The sequence below is a fragment of the Lynx rufus genome, unplaced genomic scaffold (assembly GCF_022079265.1).
Source record: "Lynx rufus isolate CCGP_SWC_20201006 ecotype Redwood Valley unplaced genomic scaffold, mLynRuf1.p SCAF_6, whole genome shotgun sequence".
NCBI lineage: Eukaryota > Metazoa > Chordata > Mammalia > Carnivora > Felidae > Lynx > Lynx rufus.
In genome coordinates this window covers 129,841,442-129,856,291 of record NW_025814878.1, presented here as the reverse complement: position 1 = coordinate 129,856,291, position 14,850 = coordinate 129,841,442, and the positions used below count along the sequence as shown (strand labels likewise).

Sequence of the window (14,850 nt, the reverse complement as noted above, 5' to 3'; positions counted from 1 at the left end):
ATCCCAAGCAGGCTCCACGCTTAGCACGGAGCCCAATGCAGGGCTCGATTCTACAACGCTGGGATCATGATCTGAGCTGAAATCAAGAGTTGGATGCTCAACAGACTGAGCCACCCAGGCGCCCCACATTTAGTACCTTCTCGAGAAAACTTCTCAGCAAGTTTTAAAGTAAGAGGATTCCAAAATAGGCAATAGTGCCATTTTTGTGAGGAAAAAAAAAAAAGCTAGTATACAATAATTTTTGGAGCAAACATATCTCAGATGCTTATGAGATATTAAGGTTGGTAGAATCATAAAGAACTACTATTGCAGTAATTGTATCAGTGAACAAAAACTATGAAAGTAAAAACATCTCCCTTATTTGTGGTTCTCCACCAACACAATTTAAAAAGTCATAATGTTGTAATGGCCCTTAGTTTTAAAAAAAAAAATCCCCATTTTAACGGAACAAAACATCCAATGGCTAGGTTTCTTTGTCATTAATGACAGGTAGATGGAAGGCAGGTGGACAGGTAGGTACAGCTAACTGTGGGAGACAAGACAGGAAGCTACCTTCATTTCTGGCTGTGTTGGAAGGAAATCCGTGTTTAACTGGCCTCAGCCCCCCACAACCTCTGTCAACTACGACGTTTGTGAGCAGTAAATACCTGTCATAATTTCATTTGTTTCCATTTGTTGGATTCTTGGGCACAGAGACAAAAACTCATTCAAGCTCCTCTTATTTATTTGTAGAAAAGTCAAATACTCAAATTCCTGGTTATTTTCAAATAGCCGTTGCAACGGACGTATTTGAAATTCATATCAGACCAAATGCCTATGCCATAATAACCACTGGAGATAAAAAATTTACATAAAATAAAATACCCTAGTCCTCTTGTGATGATCGGTTTATGTGCTGTGATAGATTAAGTTAATGAAAAAACACAGGACTAACACGCTAATGATACGTTTATCCACCATAATCAGAAGAGCAAAAATTTTAAAAAGGGGAGGGTCCCTCATGACTAAAATGCTTGAGCTAAGAAAAACAGAAAAACAAGTATCAGGTTTGTTGATATGAAATGATGTTGAGCAAATCTTTTTTATGTTTCGATCTACTCATTTACAGAATGCTTCCCACTGTTTTTCCCTTTTCAAGATAAATGCAATAAACTGAATGTCATATGTTGTGCCTACCGGGCTAATGGACACCATGAAAAACGCGAATCATCATCTAGGATGAGTAGTTTCCCCAGTCACTTTCAAAAGGCTTGGAGTGGGTTGTAGGAAAGGTGAAAGCCACCAGGCTGTCAAAATACATATGAAGACACAGAGCGGGGCGCCTGGGTGGCTTAGTCGGTTAAGCCTCTGATTCCATTTCAGCTCAGGTCATGATCTCATGGTTCTGGGGTGGATCCCCATGTCAGAATCCCTGCTTGGGATTCTCTCTACCCCTCCTCTGCTCTCCGTCTCTTTCAAAAATAAACGTTAAAAAAGACTGTATGTATGTGTATACACACACACACACACACACACACACACACACACACACACACCCATGCCAAGCCCCTTCCAGAACCTACGGAACCAGTGGCTTCGTTGGGTAGATAGGCTTATTTTGTTATGTTTTACGTGGTTTTTGGAATAAGCTTTTATGTTTAGATAGAGTTATTTGTAAAAAAAAAAAAAAAAAAAAAGAAAAAAATTAAATAATGTCTTACACTTCAAAAAAAAAAAAAAAAAAAAGCAAAAATTCAACCCACGAGCAGAAACACCCGGAAATACCACATTAAGTTTTAAAGGGATTCTATAAGCCATCCTATGTATGTTTTAAACAGAAAGGGTAAAATTTAACTTTGTACTTAAAATGAAGCTGAGTGAAAATAAAGGAAAAACCGCCCTTAAATCTGTATTTCTTTATGGAGACACCACTTTCCTAAAAATTCTTCTGAAGTTAAGAATTTGGACAACCGTATTTTAAATAGATATTCTGAACTGCAGGCTTCAATTTTAGATGATTCAGCTCCCTTTTGTTAGTGTCTAACATTTACATTCTATTTGCATAGTTGTTGACTCTTGGTCTCTCTGAATTTTAACACTTACTTGGTGCTAATGCATCAATTCTTTCTTTCAAAATGTTGCAATCTCTTTTGCTTTGTGGCAGGAGCCTGGAGCCAGCCTGGCTGATGGCCTCCCCTCCTTGGCATGACTTGCCTTTTTTCTGTTTGTCTGTCTGCAAAATTCTTTTACTTCTGAAATCTGTTAACTGCGAGTCAGCTCAGAGTTTGTTACTACACAAACTTTAAGCCTTTCCCCCTAGAACACAGTGTCCTTCTCCATGAGGAGACGCGTTTTGTTTCTTCCAGAAAATTTTTCTTTTTTTTTGCATCTTCAAGTAGATCTATCTTCTGGCCAATGTTTTCTTTGGGATGGGCTCCTTTATGGACACTAATTATCTTTATGCTGCACCATCTTTACAAGGATTTAAACTGCTTCCACCTTTTTGGGGTTTTCTTGCCTTTCGCTTTCTCTAGAACTATCTAACGCTTTTCCCTATGTCAGTCACTCAATTTTCAGGCTATTAAATTCCTTACTGTTTCAAATGTCTTTGTTTTGGACGAAGATTGTTTCGTTCTCATCTTGTTCCCTTAGCTCCATACTTCCCGTTTCATCTCATTTTATTGTCTCATATCATGTTTGAGTTGTCGCTTAAGTTTATGATCTTGGGGCACCTGGGTGGCTCCGTTGGTTAAGCGTCTGAGTCTTGATTTCGGCTCAGGTCATGATCTCACAGTGCGTGGGCTGGAGCCCAGCATCGGGCTGTGCTCTACCAGCGCAGAGCCTGCCTGGGAGTCTCTCTCTCCCTCTCTGTCCCTCCCCCCCGTCACGCTCTCCCCTCTCTCTCAAAATAAATAAATAAACATTAAAAAAATTATAACCTTATTAAGTTCAATGCTTAGAACACACTTCTGTTTCTGAGGGAATATTTCAAGGCTGAGCGTTTAGTCTGTCTTTTCATGTTCTGTGTGCTTTTCTAAGACTGCCTGAGATCATGGGGGAGGGGAAGGGGATGGCGTTCACTGGAGAATACGGTCCTAATCGCTTTTGTTCTGAGCTGCAGTCACACCTCTAAGATTTTGTCATGTCTCCTTTAACAGAGTTCACACTCCTTGCTCAAGGGATAAAGCCCATTCCATCATGGGTGGCTGGATGGGGATGACTTTGCATGTTGGATCAGTCTCTAAATCCAAGGACTTTGTGGTCATTGTGGTTGTGAATGGAGAGGGCAGCGGACGGGATCGGAGAGAATGCAAACACAGGGAGGGGACCGGGCACATCTGAGATGAGCACCACACTATCATCCCAGGGCTGGGACTGAAACAAGTTGTGTGCCTCACTGCTGACCATTACCTTGGTTCTCAAGATCGGGGCAGGCGTGCACAGAGTGGATGGCTAAGGTGTGCACAGAGTGATTCGGGCTACGAATCATAGACAGAAGCCTCCTTCTGGCAACCAAGGCCTGGAGTAGGAGGACGTGGCCGACCCTGGGGCCCTGGAGAACGAAGCACCCGGCATACTTTTTAATCCCGATCAATCTCCAGTGTATCCACCAGAGAGTCACGGAAGCTGCTTTCACCTGCCCTCTTATCTACAGGAAAGGGCAAGATCCTCACACGCTGTGGCTGCATCTACCATGTCGGGTATACAGTTGCCAGAGGCCAGAGTTAAGAGGATGCACAGACCAGAATGCCTCAAGGCAGAAATACGGTGGGGATGAGGGCTGGGAGGGGCTGCTGTTCCCATCAGGGCCTGTGCTCACTTTAAAGGCGATCTGGTATTACGGCGTACTGAATGGAAAACTAACTAGAGGATCTGAGAGACCACAGGGTAAGTGGCAGAAGGCAGCGTAAAGGACGGTGGCTTTCCGATACGCCCACTCCCCACTGGCCAGCGCGCGGGCCTACCTTCCGCTCGCCGTACGGGCGCCACTTTGTATTTCTACCACAGGGTTCCAGGGCTGCTGGGGTTTTACTGACACTGGGGTTGGAAACACCTGGGGCGCGTGCCCTGTTTGTGTGAACGATGAGATACCACCCGCTTTCCTTACGCAGTGCTGATGTGCAGTCAGAGTGGGCAAGGGTGGGACAGGCCCCAAAATGGGAGTCAACCAACTGCTGAACCCTGCGTTCTGGGGGGGGGGGGGGGGGGCGTGCTCCTGGAAAGGGCCGGCAGCCAGGGAGAGGCTCTGAGGCATCAACGGGTCGGAACCCCAAAGAGCAATTCATTTAACAAGTACCAGTCACACTGAGGGGAGGGACCGCAGCGGGCAGCGAGACCCTGTCGGAAGCTTCGATCTGCAGGGCTTCGTCAGAAAGCCATTCCTCCACTGGGGAGGCGGCCGGAACAGCTCGGAAAGATCACAAAGGCCACTTGACGGGGGAGAGGGTCGCAGTTAGAGAAACAGGGGCTAAAGCTCCCACCTTCTCTGAAAGGAAGGCACTGGCACCTCGTGTGCCAAGGACAAGCCTAGTGAACGTGAGGCCTCCTCTAGCTTTTGGAGAGGAGCACCAAGGAGCGTAAAATGGCACCATCCGCGGGTTTCCAGGATTACTTTAGAGAGTAACAGAATGAAAACAAACACGTTTCCTGAGACAGAGCATCTGGGTTGCCAGTTAAACGCGGCAAAAAATACTCCCGAGGCTGGTAGTAGGTATCGGGAACTACAACCCAACGGTGTGTTTAAAGAAAAAATAAATTATTTTAATGTTTATTTATCCTAGAGGGAGATAGCGTGTGAGTGGGGGAGGGGCAGACAGAGAGGGAGACACAGAATCCAAAGCAGGCTCCAGGCTCTGAGCCGTCAGCACAGAGCCCGACGTGGGGCTCAAACCCATGAACCGTCACATTGTGACCTGAGCTGAAGTCAAATGCTTAACTGACCGAGCCACCCAGGTGCCTCTCAACAGTGGCTTTAAAAGCCCGCCTTGCCGGAAGGTGAATCGCTATTCTGGATTTACTCAGAGACGCATCAGTGTGAAAAACCTTAGGGTCTTCTGGGTCTTGGGGACACAAGGACTACCTGTCCTCTAACAACACAGAGCATGTTGTATCAGAAAGTAAAGAGACCAGGAGTGCCTGGGTAGCTCAGTCGGTTAAGCGTCTGACTTCAGCTCAGGTCACGATCTCACAGATCATGGGTTCAAGCCCCGTGTCGGGCTCTGTGCTAACAGGTCAAAGTATGCAGGCTGCTTCAGATTTTGTGTTTCCCTCTCTCTGCCCTTCCCCACTTGTGCTCTGTCACTCTTTAAAAAAAAAAATTAAAGAAACAAAAAAAGAAAGTAAAGAGACCGGAGACATGGACAGCACACAGAAGGCCCTTCCGGAGTTCACGTGAAAGTTAAAACGCTACCTTGAATCCAGGTAGTTGACAGAGGGGCCTCTCAGCTGATTCAAAGCAAGAAAGCCTAAAAAAGATTTGCCAAAGATTCTGCTCAGTTCCTGTCTTTATCTGTGAGGCCCAAGCCAGTTTGGGAGGGGTAAAAAAAAAAAAAAAAAAAAAAAAAAAAAAAAAAAAAAATTCAATTCACTTTCCATCCCACCAAAGCTCAAACTCAATATACATGTGGAGAATTCTAAAGTGTAGCTGCAAATCCAGGGCTAGAAATTTTCAACAGAGAAATGCTTAGGCTAATTACAGCACAGGCACTTAACAGAACATTACACATCCATTTAAAATAATTACAAAGATTACATAGCAATACGAAAATTACGATCTATTAAATATAGATGCATATTCTTTTCTTTCCCTAGAGAGAAGTCTGGGCTACGGGCATAGATCTGGAAGTACACGATGAGAGCTGTTTTTTGTAGAAGTACATTAATGATAAGACAGAGAGAATATGCCCGGTAAGGAGAAAAGTGTGACATCAGCAGAGAAAAGTCTGACATCATGGGTAATCCCTCTATTTAGGGTGAACTAGAAATGAAAAGAAATGGGGTAATAAAAAAGATATAACAAAACTTGTGACAGTGAGGTGCCAGGAAGTCAGAGGTTAGAGACATTAAAAAAAAAAAAGTTTATTTTTGAGAGAGAGAGAGGGAGGGAGTGGGGGGAGTGGGGGGTGGGGCTAGAACATGAGTGGGAGAGGGGCAGGCAGAAAGAGACAGAATCCCAAGCAGGCTCTGCACTGTCAGTGCAGCGCCTGATGCAGGGCTCGAACCCATAAACCATAAGATCATGACCTGAGCCAAAATCAGGAGTCTTACACATTGAGCCACCCAGGCACCCTAGGGTTTGGAGACTACCAAGGAAGATGTGGCCAAGAGTGTATTTTTAAATACTCCATTTGGATCCAGAAGCATAAACAAGAGGGTGCTGGGTTTGGTGGCCACTGGGATTAGGACACTGTGATGGCAAAAACCAGTTCACAGAAGGGGAAGGTGGGAGCGTGGGCAAGGTGAAGTGCAGGCCAGCAAGCACGGAACACTTTCTGAGAAGTGGCTGCGAAGGCACTGAGAAAAGGGGGGCGGTATCCGGGGAAGAAAAGGACGGGAGAAGGTGTTGTTAGGACAAGGGGGGTGGGGGCTGAGTGTGCTTATGAAGAGGAAGGAAAAGTCAGCACTCAGAGACTGAAAATGTAAGCCAGGTAACGAATAAGCTAATGTGAGATAAACAAGGACACAAGAGGCACACAGGCACACCTTGCTTTATTGTGCTCTGCACTGCGCAGAGAGTGCTTTTGTTTTGTTTTTTTTCCCCCACAAATTGAAGGTCTGTGGCAACCCTGCATCAAGCAAGTCGATCGGTGCCATTTATCCAGCAGTGTCTGCCCACTTAGTGTTTCTGCGTCACAGGTTGGTAATTCTTGCAATACTTCAAACGTTTTTGTTATTACTGTATCTGTTATGGTAGCTGTGATCGGTGGTCATCACTCACTGAAAACTCACAAGATGGCTGGCATTTCTTAGCAACAAAGTCTTATTTTTTTATTATTTTTAAATTTACTTTTATTACATTTATCTTTGAGAGACAGAGTGAGACAGAGCATGAGCGGGGGAGGGGCAGAGAGAGAGAGGGAGACACAGAATCTGAAACAGGATCCAGGCTCCAAGCTGTCAGCACAGAGCCCGACGTGGGGCTCGAACCCACGAACCGGGAGATCGTGACCTAAGCCGAAGTCGGACACTTAACCGGCTGAGCCACCCAGGCGCCCCAACAAAGTCTTTTTAAAAACTGTATCTTGAAGGGGCACCTGGGTGACTCAGTAGGTTAAGCGTCTGGCTTCGGCTCAGGTCACAGTCTCGCGGCTTGGGAGTTTGAGCCCCATGTCGGGCTCGCTGCTGTCACTGCAGAGCCCACCTCAGATCCTCTGTCCCCCTCTCTTTGCCCCTTCCTCACTCTCTCTCTCTCTCAAAAGTAAACATTAAAAAACAATAATAATAAATGTTCAAAATTGTGTCTTTAACTTTTGCTTACGAATAATGCTATTGCACAGTTGAGAGACTACAGCATAGTATAAACATAACTTTTATTCACACTGGGAAGCCAAAGACTTCATTTGACACACTTCACTGAGATACTCGCTTCACCGCGGCAGCCTGGAACCCACCATGCCTCTGGGGTGTGTCCGTAATCCGGAAGCTACTGCATCGACGTGGGAACAACTACGAGCAACAGGAGCCACGTTCGTCACCACGTTCTTCCCCTTCCTCATGTAATTCGAACGTGGAACGCGGCTGGAAGATGGCACGGCCATCCGGCTCTGATGACCTCTGCGACCTCCCTTTGTAACATTTCCCCCGTCCTCACTGTTTCGGCCACGTCGGTGAAGTTCTGATCTTCCACCAGGGCCCATCTCCTTCCTACCTTTGGGGATCTGTACTCGCCAGCTCCTGAAAAGCCCTCCCCGCTCTCAACTCTTTTAAGTGACTGGATCCCTTCTGACCTTTAGATCCTAACACCAGTGTCATCTATCACCAGCTGGTCTTGTCCACCCACCTAAACTAGTTGCCCCCACCGCCCACCCACCCTGTTCATTTCCTTCCTAACTATGATCACAATCTAAAATGTCCTATTTATTGGGGCACCTAGGTGGCTCAGTCGCTTGGGCGCCCCACTTTGGAATCAGGTCACGATCTCGCGGTCCGTGAGCTCGAGCCCACGTCGGGTTCTGCACTGACAGTTCAGGGCCTAAAGCCTGCTTCGGATTCTGTGTCTCCTTCTCTCTCTCTGTTCCTCCCTGCTCATGCTCTGGCTCTCTCTGTCTCCCCAAAATGATTAAACTTAAAAAAAACAACACTTTTTAAATGCCCTATTTATTTATTTACATGTTGTTTTTGTCTACCTTCTGATTACAGTGCAAATCTGTAAGACTCTGTCTTTATTATCCATCCCTCTAAACCCAGTCCGTAATAGGTATCAAAGAAAGATTTGCTAATGAAAAAATTCTTCAAGTGAGAGAAGATAAGGGATGAATTTTGTATGAGGTAACCTACTCGTATGATTCATCATGTCAGGAAGAATAACTTAGAAATTCACATGGCCATTTTCAATAAGGTTGAATGCTATTTAATAAAATTCAATATCCATTCCTGATTTTAAAAAAATAAAGCTAGATGAGTCTGCTTTTGGATGTAGACGCTTGAAAGGAATGCTGCCCCCACCACAATGGCACAAAACAGCCAGAGATAGCACAAAAGTCCTAACTTCTTTTGAGCCCATCACACAGTTGGGGTCACAGAGCAACCAAAGCCTGAACTCCATGGAGGGATGTAGGAAACGGCTCACCTGGGGTCAAGCAGGGAAGATGTGGAGGACACGAAAGCCGTGCAAACAAGCAAAATATCATCTAAAACTACAGCAAACTATGAAGGGCTGCGCATGGGCTGGATTCGCCTGGCCTCAGGCCCGGGGGAGTCCATACTCACACCCAGGCTCTTTCCCGTGGGCCCCCAGCAGATGCGGACACAGGGGCCGGGGCGGGGGACCAGAGAGAGCACCCACCGTGGGAGGCGCCAAGCAGGGGGTGCAGCTGTGGAAAACACACAAAGCCCGAGGCCCCGAGAGCTTCTCTCATGTGGAGCAAAAGCCTTCAACTTTAAGCTGCTGGGAAAAGGACAGCAGGCACATCACCCACAGGGCACAGGTAAATGCCACAGTGGCCTGGGAAAGGGCAGAAGAAGAAACCTTTTATCCCAGGGGAAGTAGGAAACTGTCCCGGGACCAGAATCCCATACCGGTAAAATGAGAGGTCTGCTACCATAGGAGAAGGTCATGTCTGAGACTGAGAGTGGAACAGGACAGGACAGCAATCCTCACCAACCCCCACTACCAGCCCGGCAATGAGGAAGAAGTAACAGCGGTCTACCGCTAGGAGAGGCAAAGGGGTAGAGACTTCCACTCCCACAAGGATATAGGCGGCTTAGCTCAGTATGGAGCACCAAACTGAGAAAAGCCATCCAGGCCCCCGGCTCCTCTGCATTCACAGGGAAATGGCAGATCGTCACTGGAATACCTGGAGGCCAGTGTGGCACACAGAAGACAAACACAACAATACCAAAATCTGAACCCAGCCCAGCTCCTGAACAGACAGCCTCAATTCCCCTCCTGATGACCTCACAAAAGAAAAACAGTGCCCATTTCTAGCCATTAAAAGCTCGTGACCCCAGTAACTACTGTTATGCACACAATATCCGAACCTCAATAGAAAGTTAAAATACAGGCACGACTGACCCGCTGTCAAGAGACAAAATAGTCAAGAGAACCAGACTCGGGGATGACATAGGTGCCCGAACGCTCAAGACAGGGGATTTAAAATGACTATAATCAACGTGTCAAAAGGGCCGGAGGAAAAAGTTGACAACATGGGAATTTAAACTCAGTGAGATGGTCAAATGAAAATGTTAGAAATAAAAGGAAAAGTAATAGAAACAAAGAAAGCCGTTTATACACTCATTAGTATATTTGACAAAACTAAGGAATCAGTGAACTTACAGATTAACCAAAAAAAAAAAAATCACACAAAGAAGAAAAACAGCATGGAGGGGTCCCTGGGTGGCTCAGTCAGTTAAGAGTCAGACTCTTGATTTGGGCTCAGGTCATGATCTCAAGGCCTGAGATGGGCTCTGCATTGAGCATGGAGACTGCTTAAGATTCTCTCTTCCTCTTCCTCTGAACTGCTCATGCTTGCTCACTTTCTTGGTCTCTCTCTCTCTCTCTCTCTCTAAAAAATAACTTAAAAATGTAGGGGCGCCTGGGTGGCTCAGTCGGTTAAGCTGCTGACTTCAGCTCAGGTCACGATCTTGTGGTTCGTGGGTTCGAGCCCCGTGCTGGGCTGTGTGCCGACAGCTCGGAGCCTGGAACCTGCTTCAGATTCTGTGTCTCCCTCTTTCTCTGCCCCTCCCCCACTCACACTCTGTCTCTGTCTCTCCAAAGTAAATAAACAATAATTTTTTTTTTAAAAGGAAAGAAAAACAGTATGGAAACAAAACAAAAGAATAGCGCATCCAAGACCCATAGGACAATGTCAAATGGTCTAATGTAGAATTAGAATCACAAAAGGGGGGCACCTGGGTGGCTCAGTTGGTTAGGTGACCGACTTTGGCTCAGGTCATGATCTCACAGTTTGTGAGTTCGAGCCCCACGTCAGGCTCTGTGCTGACAGCTCAGAACCTGCAGCCTGCTTCGGATTCTGTGTCTCCTCCTCTCTGTCCCCTCCCCTGCTCACACTCTGTGCCTACCTGTCTCTCAATGATAAATAAACGTTAAAAGAAATTAAAAAAAAAAGAATCACAAAAGGGAAAAAGAACAAATAGGGTAGTAGAAATAAGTGAAGAGATAACAGCAAGTATTTTCCAAAAATAAACAAACCATAGATCAAAAAAGCTTAGAGAACTTCAACTGGATGAGTAAAAATAAGGAAAGATGAGAAGAAAAACCAAAAACTAAAAGTAAGAAAAAGAAAGAAAGGAGGTAAAAACACATAGCTAAGTTATATTCAATGTGCTGAAAACCAAAGAAAAAAGAAAATTCAAAACTTTGAAGGTACCCAGAAGTTAGAAAAATGTATTACAGACAAAGAGAAAAATTAAAGCAGATTTCTCAACAGAAACTCTGCAGTGATATTTTCACACTACTGAAAGAAAAAAATAAATGGCCCACTCAGAATTCTCTATCAAAGGATAACAGTTTGCAAAAATGCAGGCAAAACAAAGACTTTCACAGGAAAACAAAAACAGAGCATATTGCCGCCTGGCCTGTGCTGAAATGTTACAACTTTAATTTGGATCTCCATATATAAATAAAGAGCTCCGAAAATAACAATAAAAGGAAATTTAGAAAAGAATTTTTAAAATTGCATCACTTTAAAATATAATGCAGTGAGGGGCACCTGGGTGGCTCCGTCGGTTAAGCCTCCGACTTCAGCTCAGGTCATGATCTCGTGGTTTGTGGGCTGAGCCCCGTGTCGGGCTCTGTGCTGACCGCTCAGAGCCTGGAGCCCGCTTCGGATTCGGTGCCCCTCCCTCCCTTTCTGCCCGCCCCCTACTCACACTCTCTCTCCCTCTCTCAAAAGTAAATAAACGCTGAAAAAACCTTGAATATAATGCAGTAGGATGCCACACTGTCCTACATGGTAGTGTGGCAGACAAAATGATGGCCCTGCAAAACGTCCACACCCTAATCCCCAGAACGGGCGACTAGGTTCCTTGACACGTGCAAAGGGGACCTTGTCGATGTGATAAAGTCACGGACGTTAAAATATGGAGCCTACCCTGGATTATCGTAGGATCTCTTCAAAGTGAATCCACTGACAGAAGATGTGAGAGAGAAAGAGAAAGGAAAGGGAGAGAGAGAAAAAGAGAGATCTGAAGTGGGACGACCCCGAACAGCTACTGCAGCCAGGATCCAAGGAAAGCAGGTGACGTTAGAAGCTGGGAAGGCCAGCATGGCCACGAGGAATTCAGGCTGACAGACACAGGAGTTTAATTCTGCCCAGATCTGAATGAGCAAGGAACCGGATTCTCCCCCAGAGCCTCCGGAAAGGTGGCCCTGCTGACAGACAGCTTGGTTACAGCCCGGTGAGACCACTGCAGGCTCTGACCTAAAAACCGTAAGATAGTAAGTATTTTTTAAACTGCTAAGTTCACAGTAATTTGTTCTGCAGCCCCGGGAAACTAACACAGGTAGCCGCTGGGCACAGGTGACTTTAAATTTAAAACCAAGGTCTGTTGCTCCAAAAGGTTACAAGGACACAAAAGGTATGGTCTCTGTGACCACAACAAAATCAAATGCGAAATAAGAAGCAGAATGGCATGTGGAAAGCCCCAAATATTTGGAAATGAAACAACATATTTCTAAGCAGCCTAGGGGTCAGAGAGGAAGTCACAGGGAAATCAGAAAAATCTAAGCAAAACTCTAGGGAACTAGGAAAACACCATAAAGAATATTTACCTTGCCCACGATATGCAACACTCAAAATCAGACACCAGAGAAATCTCTTTTGAACCATGGGACGACAAAGAGATTTTTGCCATAATTGCTATGATTTAAAAAAAAAAAAAATTTAATGTTTATTTTTGACAGAGAGAGAGAGAGAGAGAGAGAGAGAGAATGAATGAGCGAGGGAGGGGCAGAGAGAGAGGGAGACAAAGAATCAGTCCAAAGCAGGCTCCGGGCTCTGAGCTGTCAGCCCAACGCAGGGCTCGAACTCACAGACCATGAGATCATGACCTGAGGTGAAGTCGGACACAATCGACTGAGCCACCCTGATGCCCCGAATCCCTATGATTTTTAATCAGAAGGTAGGTGTCCACCAAAAGCATAAAAATATCAATCTTGTCATTTGCACCAAAAACAACTAGTTAGAAAATACAAGGAAAAAATATTCTATCTGTAACAGCAATAACAGAAAAATGTCTAGGAATAAATTTGGCACAAAATATTCAAAACGTACAAGAAATTAAGCGTTTTCTATTTTTTTTTTAAAAAGACTTACAAAACAAAGAAACACACCATGCTCCTGGAAAGAATATTTTGAAGATATTGATTCAGTTCTTTTCAAATTTCTAAACTTCACACAATTTCCAACAATAAAAAAGTTATTTTTTTATTATATTTTTATTTTTTGAGAGAGAGAGAGAGGGCTCAAGTGAGCGAAGGGCAGAGAGAGAAAGAGAGGGAGAGAGAGAGAGAATTCCACAAGGGGCAGAGAGAGAGAGAAGCTGGGCTCACCCAATGCAGGCCTCAAACTCACAAACCACAAGATCATGACCTGAGCCAAAGTCAGATGCGTAACCAACTGAGCCATCAAGGCACCCCAAAAAAGTTGTTCTTTTTAAATTCTTTTCATTATTTTTTTATAAATCTAATTTTTAAATATTTATTTATTTTTGAGAGAGAGACAGACCACGAGCAAGGGAGGGGCAGAGAGAGAGGAAAACACTGAATCTGAAGCAGGCGCCAGGCTCTGAGCTGTCAGCATAGAGCTCAAACCTACACAGGGCTCAAACCCACAAACCACAAGATCATGACCTGAGACGAACTCGGACACCTAACTGACTAAGCCACCCAGGCACCCCAAAAGTTGTTCTTTTTTTTAATTTTATGTGACTCTAATCTTCACTTGGGGAAATAAATATTCTAAATTATACTATAAAATTCTGAAAAAGAATGTTATAAGGTCACCGACATGGAGAGGCATTTAATGATTAAACAGTAAAGTACTTTTCCAAAATCAGATTAATAGTTAAACTGAAAACTCAAAGAAAGATCCCATCATATGTGTATTCAGTACACGAAAAATATTTCAAAACCTTGGGGAAAGGATGATCTAATTTTTAAACACATGGAACAAAGGGAAGGTAAACAGTAAGCAAACACCACATTCCACACTAAGCTCACTCACATTCAAGGTAAGCAATAAAACCACAGAGAAGTGAACTCTCTGGAAGAAATCTGGGTGTGTATAAAAAAACTCTTTGATATGCAAAAAGGCAAATGACAAAGAGAAACATACTGCAATACGTAACGCAGATAATGGGTTGATACTCTGAAAATAGAAAGAACTGTACAGTGATGGAGAATTAAGTAATTTAAGCAATTCAAATGATATTCCTTGGAAGATGACAGAATAGCTAAATAAAATATAAATATTATCAGCTTGAAGGCAGTGAAACAGTAGGAAGGTAGTGCAAAGTTAGTGGGCCAAGATCCAGGGGAGGGTACAGGTCCAAAAGGGTGAAGTCAGCATGTAGGGCTCCTTTTGCTCAGGGAAGGTTTGTCCAGAAGGAGCAGGTAAATGGCTGGGGCAGTTCTCACGACAATCGAAAGGAGCTGAGTAGATATGTGCCAGAATCCGGGGCACGCCAGGCGTGGAGTCCCTATGAATATCTACGTATTCCCTGTTGGGAGACTGAATGGCTTTATGCTAGAAACGAGAGAACTGGATGTAGACCAAGCAAGCTTCATATGAACTGCCAACTTGCATCCAGTGCCCCGGAAAATCACAAACCCCCAAATTGGATTAAGTGGATACTGGATCGTTAGCTCTCCTGGGAGCCTCACAGAAGTGAATTCAAATCTTTTCTGGTGGAAGATGTCAACCAGGACTTCAAACCATTCTGGTAATTTTTACTTGTTCTTTTTTTTTTTTAATGTTTATTTTTGAGAGAGAGACAGAGTGCGAGTGGGGTGGGGGGCAGACACACACACACACACACACACACACACACACACACGCGCGCGCGCACACACACACACACAATCCACAGCAGGCTCCAGGCTCCAAGCTGTCAGCACAGAGCCCGATGAGGGGCTCAAACCCACAAACCACAAGATCATGACCTCAGCTGAAGTTGGTGCTTAACTGACTG

The 14,850-nt window shown here is 44.8% G+C and overlaps 1 protein-coding gene across 6 annotated transcripts in view; it reads right to left on the bottom strand.

The window, feature by feature from the left end:
* HIVEP1 (HIVEP zinc finger 1) overlaps positions 1–14,850 on the bottom strand; it is a 147,955-nt gene that overhangs the window by 40,006 nt on the left and 93,099 nt on the right. The gene's annotated exons all lie outside the window — the stretch shown is intronic.